The sequence below is a fragment of the Nerophis lumbriciformis genome, linkage group LG14 (assembly GCF_033978685.3).
Source record: "Nerophis lumbriciformis linkage group LG14, RoL_Nlum_v2.1, whole genome shotgun sequence".
Taxonomy (NCBI): domain Eukaryota; kingdom Metazoa; phylum Chordata; class Actinopteri; order Syngnathiformes; family Syngnathidae; genus Nerophis; species Nerophis lumbriciformis.
The window spans coordinates 42,116,651-42,125,345 of NC_084561.2; positions in this window are offsets into that span (position 1 = coordinate 42,116,651).

Below are 8,695 nucleotides of genomic sequence, written 5' to 3' on the forward strand. Positions count from 1 at the left end.
ATGTCAAAAAAACAGTCAGATAGGTCAGTCAAACTTTAATAATATATTAAAAACCAGCGTGATGTGGGCGCGCATGGAGTCGTATATCAACATGGACGGAGCTGCGTGAAAAAAGCCACCCGGCCTCTTCGCGTAAACTTCCCTTAACCACTCGCTCATCTTTTCTTCATCCATCCATCCCTTCGAGTTAGCTTTTATGATGACGCCGGCTGGAAAGGTCTCTTTTGGCAAGGTCTTCCTTTTGAATATCACCATGGGTGGAAGTTTCTGGCCATTAGCATGGCAAGCTAGAACCACAGTGAAGGATGACTTCTCATTCCCTGTGGTGCGAATATTCACCGTACGTGCTCCCGTTGTATCCACAGTGCGGTTCACAGGAATATCAAAAGTCAGTGGAACCTCGTCCATGTTGATAATGTTCTCTGGCCGGATCTTTTTTTCAGCTATCTTGTTTTTACAATATGCACGGAAAGTAGCCAGCTTTTCTTGAAAGTCTTTAGGCAGTTGCTGTGAAATAGTAATCCGTGTGCGGATGGAGAGATTGCGTCTTTTCATGAACCGGATCCCTGTCGCTTAGTAGGAGCCATTTTGTGGTCTTTACAGATGTAAACACACAAAGGAAATGAAACGTAATATCCGCGCGCTTCTTCTTCTTCTACGCGGGCGGGTGGTTGCTTACAGTAGAAGAAGAAGCGCTTCCTGTTCTATGGGGGCGGGTGCTTACCTTGGCGGTTGCTTGCGTAGAAGAAGAAGCACTTCCTCTTCTACGGGGAAAAAAGATGGCGGCTGTTTACCGTAGTTGCGAGACCGAAACTTTATGAAAATGAATCTTAATATTAATCCATATATAAAGCGCACCGGGTTATAAGGCGCACTGTCAGCTTTTGAGAAAGTTTGTGGTTTTTAGGTGCGCCTTATAGTGCGGAAAATACGGTAAATAAAGAATAGTGAACAACAGGCTGAATAAGTGTACGTTATATGAGGCATAAATAACCAACTGAGAAGGTGCCTGGTATGTTAAAGGGGAACATTATCACCAGACCTATGTAAGCGTCAATATATACCTTGATGTTGCAGAAAAAAGACCATATATTTTTTTAACCGATTTCCGAACTCTAAATGGGTGAATTATGGCGAATTAAACGCCTTTCTATTATTCGCTCTCGGAGTACATCCGAACATGACATGACAATCAACATTGTCCCCACAAAGAAGGATAAAAACAACTGAAATATTCTTGATGGCTAAAACAAAGTAAATGCGGGAAATATCGCTCAAAGGAAGACATGAAACTGCTACTGGAAAATACCAAATAAAGAGAAAAAGCCACCAAAATAGGAGCGCAAGACAAGAACTAAAACACTACACACAGGAAAACAGCAAAAAAAGTCCAAATAAGTCAGGGGGTGATGTGACAGGTGGTGACAGTACACCGACTTTGAGACAAGAGCTATAGTGTGGTTTAAAGTCATGTCCAACAATTGCGACAATGACCTTTTACTATCAACCGAGTTTCATTTTTAATGATTTCTGCCGGTGGTGTGCCTCCGCATTTTTTCAACGCAAAAAATCTGCCTTGGCTCAAAAAAGGTTGAAAAACACCGCTATAAGGCACCCTTAAAATATTTTTTTCCAACTCAAAACTCGACAGTGCGCCTTATAACCCGGTGCGCCTAATGTAAGGAATAAGTTTGGTTGAGCTTACCCACCTCGAAGCTATTTTATTTGGTCAAGGTGTAATGATAAGTGTGACCAGTAGATGGCAGTCAAACATAAGAGATAAGTGTAGGCTGCACTATGATGGCAAAATGACTTAAAGGGGAACATTATCACCAGACCTATGTAAGCGTCAATATATACCTTGATGTTGCAGAAAAACGACCATATATTTTTTTAACCGATTTCCGAACTCTAAATGGGTGAATTTTGGCGAATTAAACGCCTTTCTAATATTCGCTCTCGGAGCGATGACGTCACATCTGGAAGCAATACGCCCTTTTCTCAAACACCGGGTCAAATCAGCTCTGTTATTTTCCGTTTTTTCGACTGTTTTCCGTACCTTGGAGACATCATGCCTCGTCGGTGTGTTGTCGGAGGGTGTAACAACACCAACAGGGACGGATTCAAGTTGCACCAGTGGCCCAAAGATGCCAAAGTGGCAAGACGTTTGTTCCGCACACTTTACCGACGAAAGCTATGCTACGACAGAGATGGCAAGAATGTGTGGATATCCTGCGACACTCAAAGCAGATGCATTTCCAACGATAAAGTCAAAGAAATCTGCCGCCAGACCCCCGTTGAATCTGCCGGAGTGTGTGAGCAATTCAGGGACAAAGGACCTCGGTAGCACGGCAAGCAATGGCGGCAGTTTGTTCCCGCAAACGAGCGAGCTAAACCCCCTATCGACCCTAGCTTCCCTGGCCTGCTGACATCAACTCCAAAACTGGACAGATCAGCTTTCAGGAAAAGAAAGCGGATGAGGGTATGTCTACAGAATATATTAATTGATGAAAACTTTATTCATTACTTGCGGTTTTACGTAAATTATTATACATAAACTGTGTTTACCAATAATTTAGCTTAAAAACATTACAACACTTAAAAACAAACACATGCCAATCGTCGGTTAGAAGGCGATCGCCGAATTCGTCCTCGCTTTCTCCCGCGTCGCTGGCTGTCGTGTCGTTTTCGTCGGTTTCGCTTGCATACGGTTCAAACCGATATGGCTCAATAGCTTCAGTTTCTTCTTCAATTTCGCTTAAGCCGCTGAAATCCAAATTAGCCAAACCCCAGGACAGGATGTCAGGTGCGCCCCACCTCCCTCATGATAGAGTGTATGCGGCTCAACTTCCCAATATGTATGCACCTCAAGCGAACAGTCCCTACCCACTAGTCCCGACCGCCCTCATGAATTCCCGCAGATTCCAGAGCCTAAATTGCAAGCCACCACTCACACCCCTAGGACTTTGATAAACAATGCTGCCTGGTCCCTTGATTGGTACACCGCCCAAGCAGCCACATGTAACCCACCAAATCCCCTGCTGCCTGCTCCAGGTCCTGCCGTATCGACATCCATGCTCACTTACCAACATGTGCCCCAAGCTATGTTTCCTACCACAGGACAGGCCAGATATAGCACAATGCAACCTGCACCTGTTGGGTTCACCCAGACACACCAAGTTAGGATTGGCCAAAGAGAGGACCCTGTGGTTGGATCAGTGCTGCACCATCGGTCTCTGAACACCAAACCTAAGACGAGCGATAGTGTGGAAGGAGGGGAACCGGTGGGCATTCTCCTGAAGGAATGGAAGAGGTTAGTGGTCAAGGACGGCATCCTCTACCGCAAAGTTTATGATGGACAAAGAGGGTCAATTGAGCAGTTGGTGCTGGCCATGGAGCTACAGAGGTATGCTAGGACGGCCCTCCATGATGATTCAGGCAATTTGGGTTTGGACCGCACATTTGCACTGATGAGGGAGCGTTTTTACTGGCCCAAGATGTTCCAGGATATCAAAGCATGGTGTGAACAGTGCAAGAGGTGCTGTCTCAGGAAGACTCCCACAGCAGGTCTTAGAGCCCCCCTCGTCAGTATCCACACCAGTGCACCGATGGAATTGGTCTGTATAGACTTTCTGACATGGGAGAGGTCCAGAGGTGGGATCGAGAATCTGCTGGTTGTAACGGATCACTTCTCTCGTTTCGCACAAGCTTACCCGACCAAGGATCAGAAGGCACGCACAGTGGCAAAGGTGCTGTGGAGGAACTTCCTCTGCCGTTTTGGGTTCCCGGCTAGACTTCACGATGATCAAGATCGAAACTTTGAGAGCACTGTTGTGAAGGAGCTATGCAGGATCACTGGAATCACCAAGTCTCACACAAGCCCATATCATCCACAGGGAAACGGAACCACCGAAAGATTTAACAGGACCCTGATGGATATGTTGGGAACACTGAATCCTAAAGAGAAGCCCCGCTGGCATGAACATGTGGACGCTATGACGCATGCCTATAACTGTACGCGCCATGACTCTACGGGTTACACACCATACTTTTTAATGTATGGCAGACATCCCAGACTGCCCATTGACCTTGTCTTAGGGCTGCCCGAGAACAACGAGCCATGTGAATACAGTGAATACATGCAAGCCCTCATGGACTGCCTGAGAGATGCTTATGATAAGGCCAACCAGATGTCCAGACACGCCAAAGAACAGCAGAAAAAACAATGTGATCGCAAGGCGAAGCCTCAGGAATTTGAGCCCGGGGACAGGGTGCTTGTCAAAACTTGTTACATTGAAGGTCGGCAGAAGCTGAGAGATAGGTGGACCTGAGCGCCAGCCTTACATTGTCATAAAGAAACAGCCGGACATACCTGTGTACGTGGTCCGGACCGAAGAGGGGGACAAGGAGAGAGTGGTCCACCACAATCTGTTGACCCAATGCATGTTCCTCGCCTTGGAGCTCCAACAGGAGTGGTGTGGGATGAGGGAGCCAGCAGTGAATACAGATTGCAGTGATGAAGATGCGATCGAAGATGTTCAGCTGCAGGACCTTGGAAATGCTGCAAGTAAAACTCAGCCTAAGGAGATACATGATGGAGGGGATCAAAGCGAAATAAAGGGGAGGACAAGTGTCAAGGACAGATGTTAGAAACTGGACCTGGACCGAGGGGGCCCGGTAACTAGAAGGTGATGTCCAAAGAGCTTGTGCACAGCAGGAGAAATTCGCAGAGACACAGATGCCCTCCCAAGAAGTTGTCCTACTATTCGGTAGCTGTGAAACCTGTCTCTGATAAGCAAAAGATTGAAATAGGACGAAGACTGTGGCGGAAGGCTAAAGAAAAGAAGATGGCTGCTGTTAAACACTGAGCAAGATACATTGCACTTCACCTCTCATATCACAAACACTAGGCATCGTGTTGACACGGGAAGAGGGAGGAGTTGTGTATCTAATGGCTGAGACGCCATCATAGAAAGAAGGGGTGGGTGTAAGGAGGTGAACTGATGTGGGGAGTCTGCAGAGGTTCTTTCAGAAGGTTGGGACAGTTGTTAGGGAAGCCTCCAGGGGGCGCCACTTCGTGGTCTGTTCACTGTTGTCTGTGAATGTTCTTCTTGGTTGGTTGTGGCCATCTTAGGTCACAACTCCATGTCTTTTCTAAAGGTGAAGATTTGAGATAAAGACAACTCCACCCAGATCCTATGCTTCCTTGCCTGGTCTTTCTCTCCGTCTTCCCACGCACACAAAAATACAATACACAACGCAGAGACTTCATAGGAAGACCGAGGACTTGACGGACCCAGCTTCAAGGGTTACACTTATAATTCTAAGGATCTGCAGTGTGTGTTTTAGTGCAGACATGCACACTAACTCCTATAAAGTCGATGATAATGGAAGTTAGTGCAACTCATTTTAAGCTACTTGACCCTGACGGACTGTGACTGAACAGGTCAGACAAACAAGCAAACATTTACTCTCCTTTTAGCCAGAAAATGTGTTTATCCTCTCTGCCCTCCTGTCCCGTGTGTTGATCAATGCAGTGTCATCATCCTTCTCAGAATTTCCACCTACATTTATAGGAAAACTTCATTCAGTCATCCATTCCAGCCTGAAGAGGAGTCGAGTGCAATCGGATCAACTCGTGAACTGTAAGCTCATTCTTACCATTTTTCTAAGGGCTATTTATTAGTTTCTTCTTGTTTTGGGGGACAAACATTGTTGGTCAGTGTGTGTATGTATCTGTGTGACTTTTGCCTCATCTTTGCTTTCAGAGCTGACCAGAACCAAATACAATGAGGACTGGAGTAGGTATGTGGGTGTTGGGCCTGCTGGCTCTGCTCAGCCTTGTTCTTGGCCAGGTAAGAAAATCATCGACATGATAGTCAATTTTAATCCGATTTTTGTGGCCCTGATAGTATTAATTAAGTACCGTAGATTGTATAAAAAACATAACTATAGATTGTATTTAAATACAAACCTATTAGCCATGACCCAAACTGCAACTGTCAGAGAGTAGAGTGTTGTGACTATCGCTGCAGTTAACAAACAGTATTTCAGCAGTTGGATTTAAATTGAGGTAAACTTCAGTTAATGTTGTCGGTTTTCAGACAAAAATCGAACTGTACTTAAAGCGGCAATGTCTTTCAAGAAGATTTAACAAACTTTGCCTCCGGGTTTCAACCATACGGAATGGTTAACTCGTGATTTTCACAATTATTTGTTGCCTGTCCTTTTAGTACAGAGTTCAATTTTAGTGGTGATCGGATCAGTGGTGGATTTTGATAACAGAGTAACTGTTGGGCACCACTGGTAACATTTGACAACCAAACAATTACACAAGGCGACTCGGTAAAGAATCTCGATATTATCTTCAACCCAACTCTCTCATTTGAGTCACACATTAAGAGTGTTACTAAAACAGCCTTCTCTTATCTCCGTAATATCGCTAAAATTTGTTTCATTTTTGTCCACCAGTGACGCTGAGATCATTATTCATGCGTTCATTACGTCTTGTTTCCATTACTGTAACATGTTAAGTTAAAGTTGCTGCAAAGGATTCTGGGTATTTGTTCTGTTGTGTTTATTAAAGTTAAAGTTAAAGTACCAATGATTGTCACACACACACTAGGTGTGGTGAAATGTGTCCTCTGGATTTGACCCATCCTCTTGTTCACCCCCTGGGAGGTGAGGGGAGCAGTGAGCAGCAGCGGTGGCCACGTCCGGGAATCATTTTTGGTGATTTAACCCCCAATTCCAACCATTGATGCTGAGTGCCAAGCAGGGAGGTAATGGCTCCCTGCTTTATAGTCTTTGGTATGACTTTTTGGGCCTCTCTCCCTATGTCTAGAATTAAAAGATTACAGTTGGTACAAAATGCGGCTGCTAGACTTTTGACAAGAACAAGAAAGTTTGATCATATTTCGCCTAAACTGTATATACCTTTATATACTTATATATACCTATACTGGCTCACCTGCACTGGCTTCCTGTGTACTTAAGATGCGACTTTAAGGTTTTACTAAAGTATAAAATACTAAACGTTTTTTTCCATACCTACCATAGTTCACCCGAGTAATTTTATTTAATCAAACCTTTTCCAACATCCCACGCTACAAAATGATAAAAGTATGTTCAGTACTATGATTATGCTGATATCGTATCAGATTAATATCGGTATAGGCCAGTACTTAAGCCTCTAATATTGGTATTGTATTGGAAGTGAAGATGTTTTATCCGTATTAGAGATGCGCGGATAGGCAATTATTTCATCCGCAACCGCATCACAACAAAAGTCGTCATCCACCCGCCATCCACCCGAACTAACATTTTATCAAATCCACACCCGCCCGCCACCCGCCCATTGTTATATATCTAATAAAGACGATGCAAGGCATTAGTGAGGTTATAAAGCTTTTGCCTGTTAAAGAAAGGAGACTGATCCAATGTAGCAGAGACATTGAATGCGTGCCACGCATTAATATCTCTTGGCCACGCATTCGTGGCTAAGAGATATTAATGCGTGATAATATTATTTATCATTATTATAGTATTATTGTCATTTCCATTAAGAAAGTGTTGACTATTGTTGCCAATGCCCTCAGATCAGGAGTGCGTTCCTCACACTTTGTGTGCACAGTTGCAGCAAGCAGAACGAGGCTTTTAAGAAGTTAAAAAAATGTTTTAGAAAGACTAGGCCTATATTTTCGCTAGGTAAAAAAATTGTTCTGAATTTATTTCAATGAATATTAACTTGTTAACGTTATAATGCTCAAATAGGGACGAGGGCGGGGTGCACAGTGAAGCAGTGAACAATTTCGCGACAAAGATGAACCTTTATTGATTGATCTGCAGCCATGACAAAATATCAGACAATCTCCATTGTCAACGACAGGCAGGAAAATAAAGATAAACACATAGCCTATGTTCTAGGCATATAGGCTCATACGTTTTTAAGTTGAAATAAAAAAATACATAAAAAATGTGCCTCATAAGCCTTAGGCTGTCAATCACGCGCACAAACTTAAATTATACAATAACATATGTATGTCATCCCTATTTAAACAAAAATAAATTAAATAAATAATAATAATAAATTACCTGCAACTTATTGGCCAAGGCAAATAGCTGGTCTTTTTTCCCCTGGTCTTTAGTTATGGCGTCACATTAGTGCCATAATCCGAGCGCATAAAAACTGTTATCGCGCGCTGATTCTCCACTTCGTGCGCGCGCGACACCCTTTTGCGCGCGCGCAGAAAGGCACCGCGCGCGCGCGACGCCTTTCTGCGCGCTCTCTGGCTCTCCTGGCATCTCTCCTCGCGCTGTCATGTTTCTTTTTGGCACTTTGGGGGCGGGTATGCTTAGACGGCCCCTCCTTTCTGATTGGCTGTGAGCATTTTTCATATGACCAATGATTCTCCAGCGTAGCAACGTTGTAGCCATCTTACCTCGGACATCTAGCCTCAATCATTACATTGATGTCAATGGTACATGCACTAATTAAATTACCATAACTTGCTCGATTTTCGACCAATTTACAAACGGTTTGCCTTGTTACAAATCTTATTACATGTAGATATGACATAGGATGCTGTACCTGTTGAAATTACCTCTTTCGCTTTAAAAAGAAAATGACTTAATTGTGCAACATAGTTGTGTAGCGTCAGTGTTAGTCAGTTCTCTGATTATTTTAAACTGTTTC